At 40.9% G+C, this 24,518-nt stretch overlaps 1 protein-coding gene and 1 long non-coding RNA gene across 3 annotated transcripts in view; both read left to right on the forward strand.

Annotated features, from left to right (window-relative positions):
- KIRREL3 (kirre like nephrin family adhesion molecule 3) overlaps window positions 1–24,518 on the forward strand; it is a 1,079,924-nt gene that overhangs the window by 87,815 nt on the left and 967,591 nt on the right. The window lies entirely within an intron of this gene.
- LOC149447749 (uncharacterized) overlaps window positions 21,198–24,518 on the forward strand; it is a 36,575-nt gene continuing 33,254 nt past the window's right edge. The window contains exon 1 of the long non-coding RNA XR_016305828.1: window positions 21,198–21,545. This is a non-coding gene — a long non-coding RNA (uncharacterized LOC149447749). The remainder of the gene's footprint in view (window positions 21,546–24,518) is intronic.

Raw genomic sequence — 24,518 nt, forward strand, 5'->3', positions numbered from 1 at the left:
CAGGCTCATGAAATATCCAATGGTCCAAAACTAAAGAGGCGTGCTCACACACAGAATTCCAGTTGTTCATACCCCCCAATAGAATTTGGATAGTGCACATCAAGTGCGGTGGATAGTTCAAGAGCTTGTACAGACATAATAGAACAAAGTAGGCTCTAAAAACAATAGCAGCAGGTTTTCTGAAGTCCTGCTTGCCTAGACAGTGTTTATGGTCATGAAGGATGGCAAAATACTTTTCAGTTTTGGAATTGACATATCACATTCAGTCCTATCTAAATAGGCTCCATAGTCACCAATAAATCTGGAAACTGTGAGGATGACTTGGGGAAGGGGTTAACAGTAGGATGGAAGTGTGCTGAGCTGCACAGCTGTCACAATGCCTCTGTCATAGGTAATTAGGATGTACAGTTAATTTGGGAGTAAAACATACATATCTCCTTTGTATACATAAAAGGCCTAGAAACTGCCTGGGGCCTACAAGCGTAAGTCATAAACACGGTGCGCAAAGCTGGGAAAGAGCGCCTCATACTTCAGTTGTTCTAAGCGACTATTTCATTCTTCTGAAGTTTTTATTCTGCTAGACATGAGACTTAATATTCTGTATGTTTGTCTTCTGGCAGACTGGCACCAAACCTTCTGGCTATGATCCCAATGTTGTCACACCGGGGGCCATTCAGCCACAAAACCCTATGGAGTTCCAAGAATTACAACCAATAAATAACAAAGTTGGCTGTGTGTGCTCTGATTGGCCAATCATTGGTTAATCAAATTAGTCAAGCTTAGGTAACATTACATTACAGCTCACATTAGTTGTGCCTAATATGTCATGTAAACGGCAAAGGTCCATTCTGATCAACGCTGAATTAATATTATTATTATACAGTATTTATATAGCACCAAAGGGTTTGCTCAGCGCTGTACAATAGCGAGGGGGACAGAACATGAGACAATACAGTAACAATACAATACACGAGGGGTTTGAGGGCCCTGCTCTTTCGAGCTTACAATCTAGGAGGGAGGTACAGGAGGAAGTGGCTGCGGGGGATGGAGTGGTGGGAGGAGTGGAGGAGATCGGTTGTTAGGTGAGGGTCACATTAGTTGTGCCTAATATGTCATGTAAACGGCAAAGGTCCATTCTGATCAACGCTGAATTAATATTATTATTATTATACAGTATTTATATAGCACCAAAGGGTTTGCTCAGCGCTGTACAATAGCGAGGGAGACAGAACATGAGACAATACAGTAACATTACAATACACAAGGGGTTCGAGGGCCCTGCTCTTTCGAGCTTACAATCTAGGAGGGAGGGGATAGTGGTACAGGAGGAAGTGGCTGTGGGGGATGGAGTGTTGGGAGGAGTGGAGGAGATCGGTTGTTAGGTGAGGGTGGGGTAGGCTTCCCTGAAGAGATGGGATTTCAGGGTGCGCCTGAAGGTGAGGAGGGTAGGTGACAGTCTGATGGATTGGGGTAGGGAGTTCCAGAGGATGGGAGAAGTCCTGGAGTCGGGCGTGGGAGGAGGAGACCAGGGAGCTAAAGAGTAGGAGGTCCTGTGAGGAGCGAAGGGCATGGGTAGGGTGGTATTTGGGTATCAGGTCAGTTAGGTAGTTTGGGGCGGCGTTGTGAATGGCTTTGTAGGTCAGAGTTAGTCATTTTAATTTGATGTGCTGGGCAATCGGGAGCCAGTGAAGGGATTGGCAGAGGGGGGTGGCAGATGTGGAGCGGTTGGTGAGGTGGATGAGTCTAGCCGCTGAGTTCAGGATAGACTGGAGTAGGGATATCGTTTGTTAGGGTAGGCCAGTGAGAAGGGAGTTGCAGTAGTCCAGGTGTGAGATGATGAGGGAGTGTACGAGTTGTTTAGTAGTGTCTGGGGTGAGGAATGTACGTATCTTGGAGATTTTGCGGAGGTGGAGCCTGCATGACTTTGATAGTGATTGGACATCAGGTTGGAAGGAAAGGTTTGAGTCCAGGGTGACACCCAGGACTTTGGCGTGTGGGGTGGGGTTGATCGTGGCGTTGCTAGTCGTGATGGAGAGGATGGGGGGGGCGCGGACTGGGGGGAAAACCAGGAGCTCGGTTTTGGACAGGTTTAACTTGAGGAAATGGAGCGACATCCAGTCTGATATGTTGTTCAGGAGGTGGGCGATGCGGGCGGAGAGAGAGGGGGTGAGGTGAGGGGTGGAGAGGTACATTTGTGTGTCGTCGGCATAGAGGTGATAGCTGAAGCCATGGGAGTGTATCAGTTTGCCAAGGGAGGAGGTGTATATGGAGAATAGGAGGGGTCCGAGGACAGAGCCTTGGGGGACTCCAACAGAGAGAGGGAGAGGGGGAGGTGGCAACGTTATAGGTGACACTGAAGGAGCGTTGGGATAGGTAGGAGGAGAACCAGGAGAGAGCAGCATCCCTGATGCCAAAGGAGTGCAGTTTGGTAAGGAGGAGGGGGTGGTCGACTGTGACGAAGGCCGCGGAGAGGTCGAGAAGCAGGAGGACTGAGTAGTGGCCATTAGCTTTGGCGGTTAGCAGGTTGTTAGTGATTTTAAGTAGGGCAGTTTCGGTGGGAGTGTAGGCGACGGAAGCTGTAGTGGATCAAGGAGGTTGTTATCAATGAGGTGGGTGCTTAGGCGATTGTAGGCTAAGCGCTCAAGGAGCTTGGAAGTGAATGGTAGCAGGGAGATGGGTCTAAGGTTGTTTAGGTCAGTGGGGTCAAGGGAGGGTTTTTTGAGTATGGGGGTGATGTGTGCGTGCTTTAGGGGGGGAGGGGAATGTGCCAGTAGAGAGGGAGAGATTGAAGATGTGGGTGAGGGAGCGAATGATGGAGGAGGGGGGTGACTGGAGGAGTTGTGAGGGGATAGGGTCCAGGGGGCAAGCGGTGAGGCGGGCTTCAGTGAAGACCTTAGTGACCTCCTCAGTGGTACCAGGGCTGAAGGAGCGGAGCGTTGGGGAGGTGATAGTGTGCGGGCGTTAGGTATGGTGGGGGGAGTGCGGTTACGAGGTCAGAGGAGGGGAGAGTTGAGGGGGTGATGGAGGGAGGGGGGCTAGGTGGAGAGGTAGATTGTGAATTGACAATGTCCTTACGGATTGCGTCAATCTCGTTTTGGAAATGATTGGCAATCTCGTGGGCGGTGAGTGAGGTACTGAGTGGAGGTGGGGGGGAGAGAGCAGGGATTTGAAAGCGGAGAAGAGCCGGCGAGGACAGATGGAGAGGGTGTTGATGAGGGTTACGAAATAGGCTTGCTTGGCGGCATGGAGGGAGGTGGTGTAGGTGAGGAAGGCAGATTTGTAGAAGGAAAACGCACGAGGGGATCTGGTTTTGTGCCATAATCACTCCAGTGCGCGACTGCGTCGTTTGAGACATTTTGTATGGTCGTTCTGCCAGGGTTGAAGCGGTCGGGGTCTGATGTTATGTGTGGTTAGGGGTGCCAGGGAGTCGAGGACAGACGACAGTGAGTCGTTGTACGCAGTAGTGGCCAGGTCAGGGCATGACAGTGGAAGGATACTGTCGTACAGACGGTCAACTGCCGAGTCTAGATGGGCCGGGTTCAGGTTGCGGAGGTTACGGCTGGTGATGGTTTGACGCTTTGGGGGGGGGGGGAGTTAGAGGAGGGGGAGATGGAAAACGTGAGGAGGTGGTGGTCGGAGAGGTGGAAGGGGGTGTTAGTGAAGTTGTGGAGGGTGCAGAGGTGGGAGAATACAAGGTCCGAATGATCAATGATTAATGATACTGATAATGCAAACATAAAAAGTATAAAATATATTTTGTCATTATGATCAACTTACAATTTTACAATAAGTTCTGTCAGTTAAATGTCCCCAACAAAGGCAAAACAGTAAAATCACCAGGGCACCCAGCTGTGCATTAATGCCATGTACTACTAGTTACTCGTAAACATATCCACTTCTGTCTAAAATCTTTGATATTATTGCTTAACCACTTGCCCTCCAGAACATTTACCCCCCTTTCTGACCAGGGCATTTTTTGCAATACGGCACTGAGCTACTTTGATTGATAATTCCGTGGCCATAGAATGCTGCACCCAAATGAAATTTATGGGGGGTTTTCCCCACAAATAGAGTTTTCTTCCGGTGGTATTTGATCACCTATGTGATTTTTATTTTTTGTGTTATAAACAAAAAAAGAAGGACAATTTTGAAAAAAAAAACACAATATTTTTTTTTGCTATAAAACATATCCAATAAAAAATTACAAAAAAAAAATTTCTTCCTCAATTTAGGGCAAAATGTACTCTACTACATGTCTTTGGCAATTAATTGGTATTAATTGGTTTATGTGAAAGTTACAAATGGCGGTATATATACTGGAATTTTTTTTTTTATATACTAGTAATGGTGGCGATCAGCGAATTATAGCAGGACTGAGGGACTGCGGCGGGCATTCTGACACTGGGTAGGAACTGACTAACTGCCACTGACATCTCCAGTAACACCAATACAGTGATCAGTGCTAATAAAAAGCACTGACACTGTACTAATAACACTGGGCAGGAAGAGGTTAACATCTGAGGCGATCAAAGGTTTAACAGTGTGCTGTGTGTGTTTTATTATGTTCGCTGTGTTGTGTTTTACTTGGGAGACATGCTATGCAGAAAGATACAAAGTAGCATGTCCATGCTGACCGGAGAGAGATCTGTGTTGTTTACACACAGAGCTCTCCCCTCTCAGCCCTGCTGATGATCACCAAGCCGAGACCCAGTGATTGGCATATCCAGTAGCCAATAGCGATAGGCCCCCTACCCGGAAATACAAAATCACATATTTTTATGTGATTTTGCATAGCGGAGTAGCCCCGTAGCAGGCTATGGGGTGGCTCTTAAGTGGTTAAAGTTAAGAGTAATGTGCTATGTATACTTACCACTACATGCAGTCTTTTGCTTAGCCACCTGGGGGCAGCCTGAGCAAGGGGCATCAAACTAAATGACAATGGTCACAGTTTTTCTTTTGGTCACAGGTCTGTGATAACTCAGGTAAGAAATAACTGATTAGTAGTGTTTCTGGCTCTAAAATTAGTGATTTGGTTGTAAAAACTAACAAAAATCTATAAAAAATAAAGGGAAATATTTGTGTTATGTGTAATGAGCACTCAGAACTGCAATACTGCTAACAAAACAGTTCAATGTTTTATCACATAAAAAATCTTTTTGACATTCACAAATTTTGTTAAAATTATCACCAAAAGTCACATTGCAACATCACTGTTATATGGTATATATAAAAAATAAACTTGAAAATGCTCATTTTCATTCAACATGTTTCTTGGAGCAAAGTTCACTTTTCAAGGATGCACTTGCAGTTCAAAATGGGAACTCCTTCCCACTGTATACATGGAGAGGTGTCTGGAGGTGCAGTTCCATTGAGGGATAGTTTCCACCTGAGGAACCCTTTGAATCTCTATGTATCAGATAAATCCCTTACTCCAGGTTACCTTATATGTGCGTTCCTCAAGTGAAAGATGGGTGATGGCCATGAATGATTTAATAAATATTCTCTAAAACAAGTCTACAAGGACATAATATAGGAGATTATTCTCATTAGTAAACTGTATGTGCATCCTTGAAAAAGTGGACTCTGTTCCAAGAAACACACTGGATGCAAATTAGCATATACAAGGTAAAATAATGTATATTGTATAGCAGTGGTCTCCAAACTGTGGCCCAAGGGCAGGATGTTACCCTTTCCTTGCCTTTATCTGGCCCTTGGGGCACTATTCCACCAATTGAAATCAATGGTAGAGAACCATTTCCCCTACGGACACCATCAACGGGGCACGGTTCTTCTCGTTGAAATCAACAATGGGGCACTATTCCTCCCAATAAAACCAATGATGGGGGACTGTTGCCAGAGTATTTTCTACTCCCACTGGCCTCAGTTCAGCCCCCCTAAAGCATGAACAACAGCAACCTGGCCCTTTGCTTAGAAAGTTTGGAGACCCCTGTTGTATAGCAATCATGTTGTAATCTATTTTTTCATGGTTTTAACAAGTATTGTGAATGTCAAAAAATGTTATTTTATCTGATAAAATAAAACAGTGAAATGCTTTTATACCATATATGTGTTAGATCGGAGTGCTCACACACCATACAGATCTCCCTCTCTTTCTATATATTAGGTTTTTTAATTAATTAAATCAGAGTGGATTTGATTTAAATCATACTGATTTAAATCACGATTTAAATCACGATTTAAATAACTAGTCAGTAAGGCTTGATTTAAATCATAGTTTTCTACATAAAGACTAATTCTTGCTGGTATAACTTTAATATGCAAGTAGATGAAGATTTTTAGAATAACAACTTTTCATATTAGTTTTTTTATCCCCAGTTTAATAGGTTAATCATTCATATTTGGACAACTTTTCTGTTGTACTTAGGAAGGAGAAAAATAATCATTACCTTAATAATAACAATGTAAATAGATTTATTCAACTGAAACAATAACATTACAGCATATGTTGTTTGCTTAAACAAACATCCATGTTTGTTAACTAATTTGGCTAAACAAAATATATATATTTTAAGAAACTTAGACTGTCAGCCCCTTCTTCCTCACACTTAGTTTCACTTTCTTCTTGTGCAGATCTATTCCACTCCAAACAATAAGAAAAATATTGCTTCTATTCTATTCACTGAACTTCTTGAAACTTAGCACTGAAGGGGTTGATTCTGTATTCATAGGTTTGTAGAAGTTAGGATTAAGGTCTTTTTCTTAACTCTGTTCATGTTATAACATTTTTGCTGTGAAGAAGAGGCATGTGATCTCCGCTGAGTCAAATTCAGTTTTGAGAACTGAAAAAGTAAACCAAGCATCTGTGATAATATCTTGTAGCCAGAGAAACTGCCCAATAATCTTACAAAAACCTCTGGAAGAGCATGACATTGTGAATGGATTAATGGAATTAGTTACCAAAAAAATTAAACATATACAGCCTTATTCTACATAATTAAAAAACTAATCTTTATTTCATGATGGAATAACCTTTGGATGGTAATATATTTTCCTCAAAAAGCATTTTATTTAAAAAAATCTGATTTAAATAAAAAAAATCTGATTTAAATAAAAGAAATCCGATTTAAATAAAACAAATCCGATTTTTTTGATTTTTTAAAAAAAATCATTGATTTTTATCCACCCTGAATTAAATTGGGATATAGATATGCAATACGTGAATGATCTCTTCTGTTTCCCATTATTTTTTATCTTCTTGTCAGTGATCTATCTGTAAGTTATGAGATTTTGGACCGAAAAGACAGACACTCTCCAGAAGCTGCAGCTACCAGTAAGAAACGGGCTGCTTAATTTTTGTTGTTACAGCTTTGTGTGTTTATTATGCTTTAAAGTGGAACTGAACTTAAAAAAGTGAAGATTTGCTATGTTATAAGGAATATCTAGAAATGTTACCTGTGCCTAAGGAGTATCCCCCCAAAAATCTAATTTTGGCTAGTATTCCTTCTGAAGAATAGCAAAGCATTAGTTGGTACATGAATGTGCTTAGGCACTCCTGTGCCTACAGCTGTATATTTGCAAATATGAGATCTGAAGTACTGCAGTCCTTGACTCTCTGAAGATTTGGAGTGATATTTGGTGATGTTACCGTTGCGCTGCTCACTGCCTGCTGGAGGCTCAGCCTCTGTCAGTATAGTTGCCTCCATATAGAGACACTGTGCTGAACAAGTCACTAATGGGGGAAATATCAGAAACACAAAGACCACAGGTAATACTGGTGACGTGTCCTATGTCTATACCATCATTTTTTAGGCTTACCTTCTAGACTTTGGTAACTCTTTAAAGCAATGTACATAACAGCTTCCCTCTACGAATCCAGAGAGGTTGGAAGATGACATTGCCCTAAAAAAAATAAAGTTAAGAAATTTTTGGGATGCAAAAACACCTAAATTTTAATTTAAAAAAAATTCCTTTAGTATCACTTTAGCATACATGTTTCTTTTGAATCTTTTCAATTCAACCCTAATTGTACACTTTCAAAAGATTCAAGGGTCAGCCCACTTACTGTAGTTTCTGGCTCTGTTACTGCCCATGGTGTAGTGTGCCATCACTACCTGTTGTCACCTCTATGATATTAAATGTAATCTTAACAGGGATGGTGGGAGACCTTCGTAAATGGCACATCAGGCAAGCAAACAATGGAGTGCAGAGATGGTAGGAAACCCTCATAGTGGGCAAAGCAGGTATGCAGATCACAGAACTCACTCCAGAGATAGTTGGAACTTCTCATAATGGAGATGGAAGGGTGCAGACCCAGAATTTATATGCAAGGATGGTAGGAAAACCTAAAATGGGCATAGCAAGTATGTAGAACTAGGAGCGCAGCCGTAGGATGGTGGGAACTCCTTATAAAGGGCACAGCAGGTGTGCAGAGCACAGGACTCAGCCCAGGGATAGTTGAAACCTCTCATTGTGACCATGGAAGGGTGCAGACCCATAGACCCTATGTAAGGGATGTGAAGGGCTGTACAGAACTGGCCAGCAATGAGTCCGGCTCTCAATTCCATAGAGCACCTGTGGAGAGTTCTCAGAACAGCAGCTGGAAAAAGGAATCCTTCCAATCTGAGAGACCTGGAGCAGTTGACGAAAGAAGAGTGGTCCAAAATTCCAGTAGAGAGGAGTAAGAAACTCATTGATGGTTGCAGGAAGCGTTTGATTTCTTCCAAGGAGTGTAGTACCAAATATTAATTTGATGGTGCCAATAATTTTGTGCAGTCTATTTTTGGGGTTTTGCGTGGAATGTGTCAGATTTGGCTTTTTTCTTCTCCACTTTTGCCTAAACATTTGTAATTGCAACAATTTTCTGTGGGAAGCAGTGCATTATCTGACAGAAATGCAGGGGTGCCAATATTTTTGGTCATGACTGTATATTGCAGTCTGATGCAGCCAGCCATTGTAAGCACCCCAGCAGTGTTATATGGTTTTCCTCAACACCTGTAACTGTCACGTTTGCTCAATCTGCTTCCAAATGTATAGAAAAATATAAAAAAAGCAACAATGGAATGTATACTGTACACTATTATTACAGCTCCTATACAGGTACAATATCTTTTAATATATTTCCCTATAATAAGTATTTAATATGACAGCTAGACAGGATGCCAGAAAACATTTCCCACCTACTCATCCACCATGCCATCTTCTCATTTGTCACTCTGTTGACATACAGTATTTATACATAGATGTTGTTAAAACATATCACCCAATCTACTTTTAATGAATGTGCTAATTAGGAATGACACTAAGAGTAATTAATGCAGACAAACAAACAAATCCACAAATTTCTCTGGCGGACCCCTGGCCTGGAAGGTATAACAGCTCAGCTGAGCTAGCATTGCTCTGCCTTGTCCCTGCCACATGTCCCGGAGTCAGGGGGAAGCACAAATTTGAGCCCTTTACCTAATGAAGAGCTGACATCAACACACAGCCTGACAGCGTGTTAGCGTATGATTGAGTGCCAAGCTCTGCCCCGCTCATAACCATCATAATCAACCAACCAATTATCCTCCATGAATGAGGAAATCTGCATTTGTAGCATAATAAAGTGTTAATTGTACCAAGCCTCCTGGTGACCTCATCTGCATACAAAGAGATAATTGTAGGTAGCCTAGGATTTACTATCTTCTGGAGAATTAATTAAACTGTGCCTGTATCTCTGACTGTTGCAATCCAATATGGCCATGTGAACCCCATTCCCCCTGCCTTTTGTTTTATGTTATCATGGAAAGACAGGAAAGATAGATTGATAGATAGATAGATAGATAGATAGATAGATAGATAGATAGATAGATAGATGGATAGAAAGAAAAAGAGGGAAATATATGAATAAAAACAGATACTATACATAGACAGGTAGATGCCAGGAGCAGGGCGTTCAGTTCTCTTTTGCACAGTTGTCTGAGAATCGTATACCGTTTACAATTCCTCACTAGAAGTAAAATGTTCACAGTTCATTTATTTATCGATCTTAGCTGTTGCATTTTTTGCCTTTTTGTGACACTCTTGAGAAAGCTGGCATTGCTCTGATACTTTTCTATTTTGGAGAAAAAATGGCAGAAAAAAAAAACTAAAACTACGCACTTGACCTTATCTGAAAAAATGCTTCTATTTTTGAATGGAATATCCATATAATAGAAGCATTCTTCAGCCCGGGTTCACATATATGCGGTGCGGTATATTGCTTGTGATTTGCACAGGAACCACACCGCATTCTTGTGCAAATCACATGCGAATTCTGTGCGGTGCAATTTGAGCCATATATTTTGTATGGCTCAAATCGCACTACATCCGCACCAAAAAAGCTGCAGGACCCTTTTTTGGGTCCGCACTAGAATCTGATCGCATGGGTATTCACACCTATGCAATCCGATTCTGCACATCGCACCATGTTTTGCGGACCAATTTCGGGGTGTTAACATACACATCCGCAGCGGTTCGCATGAACGGGGTGCGATTGTGATGCGGTGAGGAATTTGCACATAAACTGCTGCAAATTCCGCACCGCATCAATGTGAACTGGGCGTAAAGAGAATTCTCCTCTAAGTTTATAAGAGGAAATTCTATCATGTGACATCACAAATGTTAAATTATACAGCAGTATGTGTAGCTTGTGTAACGCTGTAAATAACTGCAGCTCAGCTAAAAATAATAATAATAATAATAATCGCAGCTTAGAAATCAGAGACAGCTGCACGGGGGATTACTGCTGCAGCTCTTATTCTGTACAATTCCATCTTTTTCAACCAGGCAGGTCTAATAAATCCATAAATGGCGGACAATGGAGAGGAGTCTGAGCTGCGGCCAAAAACTCTAGGTCAGTATGGAGATGTGGATAATTGTGAGGATAGATGGAGAAGTTGTATGACCTGTATCTATTCTCCTTGTCCTAGGCCTTGTCGCAAACTTTTTAATTTCCCACTATTTTTTACAGGTATATATAAATTTTTTAATTTTATATGCAATGGGGGTTATTTACTAAAACTGGAAGGTGCAAAATATGGTGCAGTTCTGCATCGAAACCTTCAGCTTCCAGGTTTTTGTGCCAAAACATAAAGAGGAGTTCCACCTGGAAAAAAAAGTCAGCAGCTACAAAAAATGTAGCTGCTGACTTTTAAAATACAGACACTTACCTGTCACTCGGTCCAGCAGTGACCTCACCACCGCTGGTTTTACCGTCCCTCTCTCATCTTTAGTGTGGGCACCCGGCTGTGACAGCTTGTGGCTTCACAGCCGGGTGCCCACTGCGCATGTGTGAGAAGCGCTGTACTTTATGAATGGCCCCGTAGTCTTCCGGGACCTGTCACATGTCCCAGAAGACTACAGGGAGGGAGGGGGGAGTACAACTTCGCAGGGGAGATCGCAGTGGAAGTGGGAGCGGGTACCTGTCAAATTCAGGTACCCGCACCCCAAAGGTGCCAATCCTTAATGGGGAGCAGGGGACAAAGGCTTAAAGCAGAACTTCTCATTTTTGGTGGAGTTCCGCTTTAACTGAACAAGCTGGCTACCTTGCACAGCTGCAAAAGATTCTGAGTTTTCTAGTTTTAGCAAATCTCCCTCAGTGTGTGTGTGTATACAGTACATAGAAAAAGAGAGAGAGATATGGAAAAGAGGCAGCATCTGGTATATGGTTGCACTATTCAGTATGTCATCATGCAGTATATACTGTATGTATGGTATAACACACAAATCAGAAAGAAATAGCACGTCTGCAAAGTACATAATAACAGTAAAAATACAAGCTGAATTCGGACTATATTATGGACATTAACAGGACAGACACAGTATAAAACCAAAATATATCTTAGCAAAACCTTGCAGTATTTAGAGCAGGTTATCCATATGATAGTATCTTATCCACTAGACCATACTTTATAACATTTTTTGGTACTATCGTGACTTGAGTAGGTGAGTTTGTACAACAGGAGGGCCGAACCTACACATACTCTCCACCCTGAAAATGAAATGGGAAGATGGGGTGGGTGTGGGGGCTATCCTGTATACCTAGGCACAGAACAACTGCCTGAACTTGGGTAGGTCTAGACCAGGGGTAGGCAACCTGTGGCTTGCCAGCTGTTGCAGGACTCATGCCTCTGCAAGTCATAGCTGTAACTGTCAGTTTTGTAATGTTGCAATGCCTTGTGGGAAATGTAGTTCCACAATAGCTAGAGAGCCGCAGGTTGCCTACCCCTGGTCTAGACTGTCCATCAGTCCCAGGAGAACAGCAAAGTATCAGTTCTATGGGCTACCAACTATGTCATTAATGTTGTTGATAAGTTGCAGCCAGTAGTTTCTGATCACAGGTGAGGATCATATCATAGAAATCAAGGAGCCAAGTTTGGTGAGAAATTTGGGACAAAGAGGGCAAAGAGAGTGTAAGCTGTGGAGAGCTGGAGCTCTATGTAACGTCTTCAGTTTAATGTTCCTTTAACACAGATGATGTGGGAGATGTAGTGTGTCAGCCCATCATTCAACTCCTCCTCTTCTAGAGCAGGTATATTCTCCTTCTAAATTCTGATACATACTTTGGAGCCTAGGTTTATCAAGGTGTTTACGAGTCAAAAATAGGGTGGTTTGTATTGCCTATCCTAGATTAAGGTGACTTCAATACTTTTAAAGGCCAATTTATGTATTACTTTGCTGCAATGAACTAAGCAACTCCCCCTCCCACCCATCATACTACAGAGCAAACAATGCCACTGCAAGACTGCTTTCAGCTGAAACAATTCATCAGTGGTAGAAGCATAGAAGTGTGATGACAGGGTACGGTTTGATCATTTTCTTGGAATTTGGAGTAATATGCAGCATCTTTACATGAAAAAATACTGCCCCTTCTGTATGTTAATAACAACTCACTCCTGGAATTATTCTGATCACCGCATTTTGCCTTTAAAAACAGAAAATGGCCCCAAAATTCCAATGCAGTAGCAACCTGTCAAAATTTATATTAGTGTTCATGAATAAATTCCTGACATGACACAATATGCAACAAACGTACATAAAAAACTCCAAATAAAAACATCCACCCCTGATCCCCAGTCCATGACTTTGCCTAGGCTAAGATGATGTTATCAGTCTGCTGCAGACAGAGGAAGCATTTCCTCAGTCTACTAACGCCAGTGGTCACACTGTGCATTGTACATTGGTAGGAAGTCAGAAGGTCAGAGGGTGTAGCAGGGGCAGATCTGTGTCAGGTGTTTGTGAACACAGCCAAGAACTGCGCAGTCACCGGGTTTTACATAATTGTTTAGTCTCTGAGCTGGCATTTCAGTCCGGGAAGATAATGGTACACTTAGAACAAGTCTGAATAAAGATGGTATTGTCTTTCTGGGGAGAAAAGCAGATAAAGGCATTGTTAGGGGGAGCACTGTGATCTCTGTCAGAGCAAATAAATACATGAGGTGCTACACTTTACATTTACATTACTGAGTGTGCATGAACCTACCATGGCATTTATATATAATGCTTTATCCACTTTAAGTACAATGTGTGTATTTTGTCAAGGGGTTGTATCTGCTACACACAAACAATGTCCAGCATGTCCTCTCACACCAGCAGTCGGGTGTCAACAACACAGCTATCCAGAGACAAATCCCACTAGCAGTGTGTTTAGAGCAGATCATACATTAAAGAAATTGCCCCGAGTCTAGTAGTTGTGTCTTCCAGAGTAGACTTTGACTCATCGCAGAATTGACACAATGGATGTAACAAACTAATTATTAGCTTTTTTTTCCTGGTTCTTTTATCTGCTTCTTTCACAGCAGCTCAGAAAGCACAGCCAGTGGGGACTTGTGATACTTATTAATGCAATAAAGGCACATAATCTTCCAATCCTTGCCTATTCATTCCCTGCATTATTTACGGGGGAGAAGGCACTTGAGTCATTTAGAGAGGATTTTTCTGCAATATTTTCTTAAAGAAACTGCTGAGGTAAAAGGAAAAACAAAGGATGGTCTTAACTATAGGTCTACAATAGTCAACTGTGCCCCTGGGAATCTATTGTAACACTTGACCTCCATGGTAGGCTGATTGCCAAGTGTTTATCTTAGAGAGGTTTGGCTGTGGTTGTCAAGATTCAATAGGTAGGTTGGGCACTATATTCAGGCTATACTGTGTTGTATAGCAATCCGAGAATAATCTAGGATGCACTTCAACGGTGATCTGGAAAATTAAACAATTCATATTACTCACAAGTCAGATTCCATTGTGGATCATCAGTATTAGGTAGGATGTTAATAGGTTCCTTCAGAACAGATCACTTACACCTCTTGTGTGTGAGTCTCCATTTCACACACCCATACTCCCGGACCTTAACTCACAAAACAGGGACACAGCAAACTGCTGTTTACTAGTTATTTTTTCAGTACAAAATAACAGTATTTTCATTGGGATAATGTGACTAACTCATAAGGCAGTGTGCTACATAACCAATATTAGACGCACCTAACTACCAGTCTGTCTCAGTGGCCCGTGATAGAGGAGAGGACTGCTGTGCACTCTGTTCAAAAAAGTGTAACAAGTCCAACAGACACCTTTACTGGTTCTCAAAGGAATGGTTTTGTACAGCAAACAGCTGACTGCCATTGAGTAGTCAGTCAGACGCATAGCTGTACACTACTAGAACACACATTAGAGTCTTGAAGTTGAGACATTGGTGTGTAAATGCTGAACCCAACATCTCAAGGATTTAAGATGTGCACTACAGTAAATTTCAGAATTAAAATTGTATATTACAGCTTAAATATTGTAATCTTGTTGGGAATTCAGGTCAGTTGTAGCAGCAATTTCAGTGAGTTATGCCAGTCCAAACTGTGGTCAGCTGCCTGGCTAGACAAGGTACCTGTCTGCCACACTGGATAGAACTGGACAAGCACATACGCTGCCCATGCCACTGTTTTTCTCCTGGAGCCTTCTCTCCCCGGGTAGAACCCTCCTGACTCTTATGCTGAGACCTCCTTTCTCCTGGCTGGAGCCCATGCCTGTCTCCCACCTGTCTCTTCAGCATGACCTGGACACTGGTTGGAGATTTCGTCCCTTCCAATGCAGCTAGAATTCTCCAAACTCTGGAGACCAATTTGAAAATACCAACACCCAGAGAAAGCTGTAAAAACAGTTTTCTTCACTCAGGACTGATATTCCAGAGATATTCCAGAGAACCACACTTTGCATTTGTGTACCAGGTGTCCCATTTTCCTACTTTTACACAGCCTCGCACTGTCACAATATATATTTTCCATCATTCCCTAGAAGTTTCTTAGTTGTTCATAATATGGGAGTGCAAAGTCTGAATTATAGCAGGAACGGCAATGACTTTTTAAGGTACCCAAATCTAATTTTATACAAATGCCTTGAATTAGGAATACTCAACATAACTGCCACCCAACTTTTTAGGCAGTATTTGCATTTTGCAACCATGATTATTTTTTCTTTTCAGCTTGGAGAAAGTCTTCCTTTCTTTGACCAAAACTTGCTTTTTAGCCTGCTTAGCAACATTTTTTATGAGCAGCCAAGCATCAATGCCCACCTTCAAAGTTCTGAAGAAATTATTTGGGTAGCCCAGGTGTTCATAAAGAATGCTCAGGCAGTAAAGTTGTTTTCTTTGGTTGGAGTTGAACCGTTGGCTTGTCTCTAGTAGCAAAATGTCCCATATGAAAGCAGGTAAAACACATTTTTCATTATCCCAAAGAATATAAGACAACAATTTTGTTTTGTTTTTGAAAAATAAATTGGAAATATTTATACAAACTGCAAAAAAGAAAACTTTGGCCATGGTGACTAATTAGGTTTTAACTTTGATTAGGGGTTCTTAGGTTGTTCATAGGTGGATACAAATTCAGCTGGTTCAGCAGGGACCAGCCAAATTTAGATCCATCTATGACAGCTCCCTCAACAGAAGTCTAATAAACAACTTCTGTCAAACGGACTGTTATAAACCTTTTTGTTGATCAGCTGCTGCCACTGGGCACTTATAATGAAAAGTGTAAGGGCCACACTGAGGGAGCAATCTAACTCCGACCACAGCAACATATCAACAGGCAACTCCGGGTGATGGAAAGATGTCTGTGTTGAATGATCTGATCACTTTGTGGTTAGTGGCCTCAATCTGCATTGATAATGGTGATAGTAAATAATCTAATCTAACATTGAATTTTATTTCATTATTTAGAAATCCAGTTTATACCTCCATCATTTGTTTCTAGTACCTACGCCTGGTTAAAAACTCCTGCTCTAGAAAAATGAACAAGAGAAGCATTGGTTGGTATAGCACAAGTTCTGAACATTTGTGAACAATCTTATTTTCAACAGTTTTTAAACTGGCCCAATTGATGTGAAATCATTCTCCTGCTTTTCCTTCATGAGAAGGGGTGTCCAATACCACATTAGCATAACTAGCAGGAACAATGCAAAGGGACTACTGACAGGAAAAATTCACATTTACACCATAAAGGTCTATATCATTCTACACGGGACGTCATTATCCTCCACTCAGAATGGAGACATACAGTATTTCAGAGTGCAGAATATATTATTGGTGATGAAAGGTATGAAGCATTATGTCCATTTTTTCACATCACCTTAATATCATTATTTTTATTGCAGAATATATTTTCTAAGCAAAACAAAAAATATTCTAATTAATGCACTGTGATTATGCAACAACATTTAGCAAATCAAGCATGAATGGGGCAGGGAGACTTATCAGAATCGTCTCTGTGTTGGTTTCATGCAAATGACCAAAATCACCATTTCATTACTCATTCAGGGGAAATTAAAACATTTAAGCAGTTGAAAATTTACATAAAATAGGAAAAAATATCTTAAATAAACAAAACCATTTACCCTGACTGACATAGGGAAACCACCCTGGAGTTCCATAACATTTTGAGGCTCCAATAAATACTTTTCTCCAATGGTGGGGGCAAAAAAAAAAAAATTAAGAAGATGCTGCTCTGGGATGGTGCATTTCAGATAAAACCGTTATCTGGAGTTTCTCCTTTAAAATACTTTCACAATTGCCAGGCTGACACGGCGGGGAGCTGATGTTTTATTTTGCATAATGCAAATTTTATGACCTAGATTTACTTTCATGATAAACAGTGAAAACCTAATGGGTATATAAATCTAGGAGCAGGATCAATGTCAATCAATAAAGGCAGCCATGTGATACTACACTGAAGGACTTCATCTCCCCAGCATAGTCTTCACAATTTAATAACAGGAAATGGGCCAACTTTATGATTGAATGACTTTTTCCATTCTGCAGCATCTCATTCAGTTCAAAAGGAAATATGTACTGCCTGTACTGCCTCATAGGAACCAATAAGAGCTTTCATTATCTCTGCTGTCCTTTATTTAGTAAAGGTGGGAATGTGATTTCTACTAGGGCTGAGTGAAATTGGGAGCATTCACTTTTGACACAATTTTGACATTTTGCCAAGTCAAAGAGGAAGGGTAGATTAAAGTGACCCTGTCACCACAAATAAGATCATCATCCTTGTAAAAGAAGAGGCCATATGCTTAAGTTTTCCTGAATTGCAGTCGATTTATTGCTCCTTGGCAGCTGTAGGCATTCCACATTTCCAGGTAAGAGGAATACAAGTACAAGCCAGCTTGAGGACTCATGTGCATTGGGGGGGTATTTGACTCAAAAGTAAATTGCCTCTTCTTACAGGGCTAGTCAATATTTTGTAAGAAGCCATTTGTGAAGTTCGGTTGAAGGTGTTTTATTGGGTTATAAAGCTGAACTCCAGGAATTATCTGTATATCTCATACGTGATAGGCCAATGTAGAAGCTGAAAATCACTGTAGTAGACAGCATGGTTACAGTAATAGCCAATCTCTTTATAGTGCTACTCAGGTTCTGTGAAGGCTGCTTCCCCTCTGACAACTGACAACAGGGGGTCAATTGGCACTGCCACAATTCACAGAATACCTTGTATTTTTTTAAATAAAAAAAAAACCAAGGCATTCTCCGAATGGACAAGGTGGAGAAGAGGCAGTAGCATCATGATATTCACTTTGTTCAATCAGAGAACACCTTGTATTCATTGAAATAAATGCAAGGGATTCTACAAATGATTGCAGTGCCAACTAAGTGACCACCTGTGGTCAGTGTGCAGAGGGGAAGGCACAGACCCAAAGCGGGACCAGCTATCACTGTAGTAGTGCTGACCACTACCGTGCTTTCCTGCTTCCCCAGCAGCCCATCAACTATGAGATATACATACTTACATTATGCTGAATAGAGTAGTGTAAATGTGCAATATACATAATTCCTGGAATTTAGCTTTAAGAAATAAATAAGCTTCCATCTGTCCATGTTTTCTAAGATCCATATCTTCTAAGGATTATAGAAGCTTGGACCTGCCAAGAAGGACCCTCTTTTTTAGCTGGAAACATAAAGTTAGATACTGAGAAACAGTGGAACTCAATCAACTGAAGTTGGTAGTTATCAGCAAAACATTTAATAAGCTATAGCACACGTGTTATTTCCCCTGGTGGTCATTTCAACCATGTTGTTCTGAAAAATATGAATTATTGCTTAGTGAAATGAGCCATTTATCTGAAATAGCTCTCTCTTCTGATATTTCGGCAATAGAGGCATATGGCCCAACTGAAGCCATAACGTGTAATAAACATACCAGCATGTTGATTAATTGATAGTGTACTGTGAAAACAGTTTCTGCAGTCACATCAACTATTTTAAAGGTAAATCACAAAATAAATTATTAAAACAAATACCACTTCTACATAGGGAGGAGTTAAAAACCTCCATCAGATATTTTCCACTCGCTGTGTCTCTGCTGGTGAAATTCCCTTAATATCCTGGGTGGTCAGCAGCACACAAAATGACAATCTCCACCTCAATGATATTTTACATTGTATTTCATTTAGACTCAGCTTGGAAGTCTTTGAGTAGTAACAACCCACTGCCAAAAACAAAGGTACTGTTAATATATACAACAGTGGAACTTCCAGGCATTGGATAGTGCTGAGTTATACTGTGCCACAAAGCTTGCAATCCATCTGTAAAAAAATAAATGACAAAAACGATGTCCCCATAGATCTACCATGTAATTGTTCTTTGGTTAACCTTCATTGTCATTTTTGTTTATTAGGTGAAAAGAGCAATTTCATGTTGTAAGCTAAATTTTGCAGCTTTATTGGCCCACCATCAAAACATGAATCAAGCAAATATTTTTTTTTAAATCTCCGTAGGCGTCTGAAATTAAAAAGCTTTCTAATGGTTTACCAATAAAAGCACTCAAAGGATTAAAGCAGCAATAATTTGCTTCTTATATTAAGAGTGAGTTGTAAATAAGACAGAAATAGTCTTTTATGAAAAAAAAAAAAAAAAGCACAATCACCAGCCAGTGTATAACCTCTTTTTAGCCCACACATAATATACTATGCCTGTATAGATGGAGAGGAACATATATAATAAACCTGGAGCATGTGTGGTAAAAATAATTTAAAGGAATAGTCAACTTTTAGCGCTAGTTTTACAAATTTTCTCCCTGCACCTTTCAAAATTATTTTAGTGAAATATGTTTGTCATTTGCAGAGATGAATACCCTTTGCATCCATCAACCATGCTAAATAAAGTGCATCTAAAGCCAAAACTCTTAAAGTGTACATAAACCCTAACAAGTAATTTATCTTATTTGGTCCCTTCTGGTCTGTAAGGCCTGGTTCATACCTATGTGTTTTTTTAGTGCTTTTTGTGTTTTGCAGAAATTCTCTACAGTCCATTTAACACGGTTTCCTATGGGACACGTTCACATCTATGTGTTTTCAGCAGCTGCGTTTTTGTAAAGGGTCAGGAACTTTTTTCCCGCAACAGATTGCAACACGCATAGGTGTGAACCAGGTTTTAATGTTTTTCTAAAAACTTTAGAACTACCTATTGCATATGAACATGAAATAAGACCCTAGCAGTAATTTGTTATAAATCACAAAATTTAACTAGCAAAAATACCTTTTTTGCCTCTTTTGTCTTTCAGTCATGTGATATAGCCCTTGTATTTGTGCACCTGACTGTCCAATAGTGAGGTAGAGATAGGTTTTATCATGTTATGAAGCTCTGAGCCTGAGTTTTATATGAATTAACAGAGTATCCCTTTAGACATGCTGTTCCTTCCTTCTGGCCACTGGGTGGTGCAAACCTTTGTTGTGCAATCTGTAGATCAGCTGCTTCATAACACTCTAATCTATTCAGTCTGCTTTTGGAACAGATTGCACACCTAATGTCTTGAACACCAAGTGGCAGCATGGAGGACCATGCACTCCTAAAGGGATTCCAGGGATGTGCTCTGATATATAATGATTGAGAGTTCAGAGCAGAGTATGTCTACCTCCCAGGGGGAAGCTTGTGAAATCACAGTAGGAGTATTATGTGGAAAAGCATTACCACTTCTGCATAAGGAAGCAGAAGGAAATGACAGAATCAATGTATTTACTATACAAAAATATAATAATGAAAGAAATGCTGAGTCTAAAGTAAGCAATCCATTTCAGAGTCAGTGACACAAAATATCTCTGGGTTTAATGACACTTTAAACCTACCAATCGAAAACCTTTTGTTATATCTTTTCAATAAGTGCAAAAATACCTGTTGATCCTGCCAGAAAACTTGTGAGCTGGTAACTTTATGCATTCTTATCAGTTACATTGTTTTTAGTTGTCTTTGACAACTACAGAACCCCTCTACTCCATGCTATGGAGAAGGGAGGGGGTTCTTTAGTTCTGTCCTGTTTTCTTGTTCTCGTACAGAATAGTGAGTGAGCATTATCACTCTACGACAGGAAATGTGTTACAGGCAGAATGACCAGGAGAAAGTAAAAGAATAAAAAGGCTGAAAAAGGAAAACTAATGTAGCCACCATGTCTGTAAAGCTGTGATATATTTCCTTTATTTTTGGGGGGTTTAGAGATTATTTAAAGTGGTTCTAAAGGCTGAAGGTTTTTTACCTTCATGCAGTCTATACATGAAGGTAAAAGACCTTCTGTGTGCAGCAGCTCCCTCCCACCTAATACTTACCTAAGCCCTAACTCGAGTCAGTGATGTGCACAATAGAAGCTCTCCCTCCTAATTGGCTCCCACTGTTGTCAATCACCTTTATCACTTTAAGTTTTAGATACAGTAAGGAATATTTAAAAAACATATAATGGTAAATGATTTGTTTCATTGTTAGGTCAAAAGCCAATGCTTTTTCAGAAAGAATCTCTGGGATGCCAACGTTAAACATCATGGCTAATGTAGTTAAGCAATCACTGATTTCAGAGGAAGTTGTCGCCAGCAAGTGGTTAAATCAGTGAGCAATGACACAGAGAGAGAGAGAGAGAGAATGGCCCATCCAGTAAGGCCTTTATTTAGCAGCCTGGCACAGGCGCTTTGCATACAGATGCTGGATGGAATTAGCACAGCTTTGTGCAGCGGGATGCAGAAGGAGGACTGCTGTTGGTGAGATATGAAGGGGTTTCCAGCAGCGTGGCCTCGAGAGATGAAGACAGAAGGAGCCTTGGCCCCAGGTATTTCTGCTGCTTACTGTGAGCTTCAAGATTAATATTCCAGATGTTCCTCTCCGCTGCCAAGGGCACATCAGATGGCTTGCATCCATGGCACTTTTCAATTTCTTCCTTTCCAATCCATTTATTTTTCACTTTTATCCCTCCTGCTCCCCCCCTACAGAACCCATCATCCACACACCCCGCCGACCTTGTCTAGATATAGATATATATACGCAACTCACTTCCCTGCTGCCAAATCCCAACTTCAAATTCCCCAGTGCAAAACTTTATTCTTTACGTAATGAGTCTACTGGAGGGAGAGAGACAGAGAGAGATGGGAGAGGGATAGGAAGACAAAGAAGCAAGTGATGGGAAAGAAAGAGAGCAAGGAGAGAAAGATGGAGAGAGAGATGAGGGGAAGACAGGAAGAGAGAGAAGAAAAGAGATTCATTTCCAGGATAAGTATTTGAGTGAGGCCTTGCATGACCCAATTCATACTTTTCTGATCTGTTGCAGTGTTTTGTGTCTATTGGTAAAGTAGAACTAAAGGCAATCTTTTTCATTTTAGAAAGAGTAAGGGAGGGTTATAATCCTTGTAAATTTTTTTCCCATTGTGTAGAATTCACTTCACTTCCTGTCCAATAGCCAAGCAGGAAGTGAGAAAAAATCTTTCCAAAGTGAGTGAATCCTTGGTTGTCACTAGGGTCACCATAACAAGTGTCCCGTTGAAGAAGTCTCTCTTCCTGTTCTGGTAACAACTCAAAATGATGGATTTTCGAATACATTTGGTTGTAATAGTAAATAGGAGAAATAGAGACAGTGAGTCTTCCTAACGGGGGGCACAGAGAGCAATAAAAAAACTGACAGAGGTTCTAATCTCTCTCCACTTTATCCAAAACAAAAAAAGTTTTGCCTTTAGCTATACTGTAATATGCATTGCGCTGAGGCAGCCGATTCACTTTGTATGGGTTGCCAAAGCATTATATCAAATGTCAAATGTTCCTTTGCACCATTTTTGTAACTTAACACAAGACAAGATACAGCATATACATTGTTGAATGTTTACTACCAGCTACTTACTTGCGTTCAGGAGCCAATATAAATGAATTATAAATGAAAAATGCCATTTATTCTAAATAAATGGTATCTCAAAGTAGCAAATACAATAATGTGCACTGAAGTAACCAGAATTATCGTAACATATAGGTATGAAACAAAGAGAAAAGACATCCATTCTCTTTGCTCAAGGAACTAAATAATACCAGTGTGAGAAGTCTCATTTACCATTATGGAAGCTGTCTTTTGCACTGCCCACTACCTAGCTGTCACTAGCAGGGGAGTGTAATACAGTGTGATGCAGAGTATTAAGGCCTTTATCCCCTTCATATTGGAACCATTGCAGACTGGCTGGCGCACAGCCAGCAAATCCCAACAGCCAAATGTGTCTAGATGTGCCTGCTTCAATAGTACACCCTAAAACACATTTGTTTTTTTTTTCTTCTGGTGATTGCAGCATGGTGATGTCATGGGTCACTTCCAGATCCAAATAAGTGAACTTAGAACTGAAGTGCCATGTTGTGATATTCAAATCTAAATACAAGTTTATTCCAATGGAAATCTGTTTATACACTCAATGCATTTCAGCGGGGCTACAAATTCGCCCCTTCCTAAGGGCTTAAGAAAATGAAAGTTTATGTGTAATGTAAAGGTTGCTGTCTAAACCAGCTGCTATATATTACTGAGTCCACATATATGGTTTCATTGTTTAATTTTCTTAAACCCTAATGAAGGGGAAATGTTGTAGCCTCAAAATGCATTAGATTTATAAGCAGCCTATCATTGGAATAAACTTGAATATTGCGGTGCAGCACTTCACTTCTAGTTTCACCTATCCCTACTACAACCCAAGGTGAACACGGAGAACCTTTGGTGTGCAGAAGCTGCCAGCTCATTGTTCCAATTTTCTATATCTTCACCACTGCCATACTACGTGATGATAACAATAATATGAAATAAACATATAAAGTAACCTCAGGGTTCCGGCTCTATTTATCTTCTTTCCCAAGCTTCCAGATCCAATTGGCAGGGTTCCATTTTAAAACCATCCGATGATAAGGCTTTGCATTGTGCTGGGGCGCTCAGATCATATCCATGCACACATAAACTGACACAATAAAAGCGATTGTTTACATAGGAAGTCGCTGCTCTAGCATTCTTTGCTGGGCTGCCAATAAAAGAAGAGTTAGCGGGATAATGGATGAGGGAGCTGGCAGCATTGCGATTTCTCTTTGAAGTGGTCGGGTTCAGGAAGGTTTAGGAAGGAGATGTGTAGGAGTTTATGCTGCTTTTCAATGACCGTATGAAAATACTCGCAGCCCGCTGGGCCGCCATTGTTCTCTCAGGCATATGGTTTAGCTGATAAAAAAACAGAGAAAAAAATGAAAGATTGTGACCCCTGGACCCAGACTGACAACTTCACAGACAAACAACACAACAGGATGTTTCTATCTGTCAGGCCGCCTTATCTTTTCTGCTCAGTGACATTTCTCTGCTCACCAGGAGAAGAAAACCGCACAGTCTGACCTGCAAATAACACTCCAAGCTCGACACTAACACAACGTTCTTGACACATTGTATCAGTGAAAGGGCCAGACAATCAGACATCACACACTTACATTAACACACACAGGGTACACACAGGATAAAGGAATCCAGAAAGACTGACCGTTCAGGAACATTCCAAAGGACAGTCTGGTCCTAAAATTGGTGACCAAGCTGCTACTGACCCTACAATTCTGCAGGGTCTGTATCCCTGCCCCATCCCCCACCTGCTACTAGGAAAAACAAGCTTACAGCGGCATTTTAATTTTCATTTGATGTTCAGAGGGTCAGTTTAAAGACCGATTTCAGGTTATTGCACTTATGTGCATTATACTTAGTGAACAATGTTTAAACTGGAACTTAACTCACTCTCCCTCTCACTGTCCCCCTCTC

This window comes from Staurois parvus, unplaced genomic scaffold (genome assembly GCF_062004578.1).
Source record: "Staurois parvus isolate SC_StPar_1 unplaced genomic scaffold, SC_StPar_1.0 ptg000671l, whole genome shotgun sequence".
NCBI lineage: Eukaryota > Metazoa > Chordata > Amphibia > Anura > Ranidae > Staurois > Staurois parvus.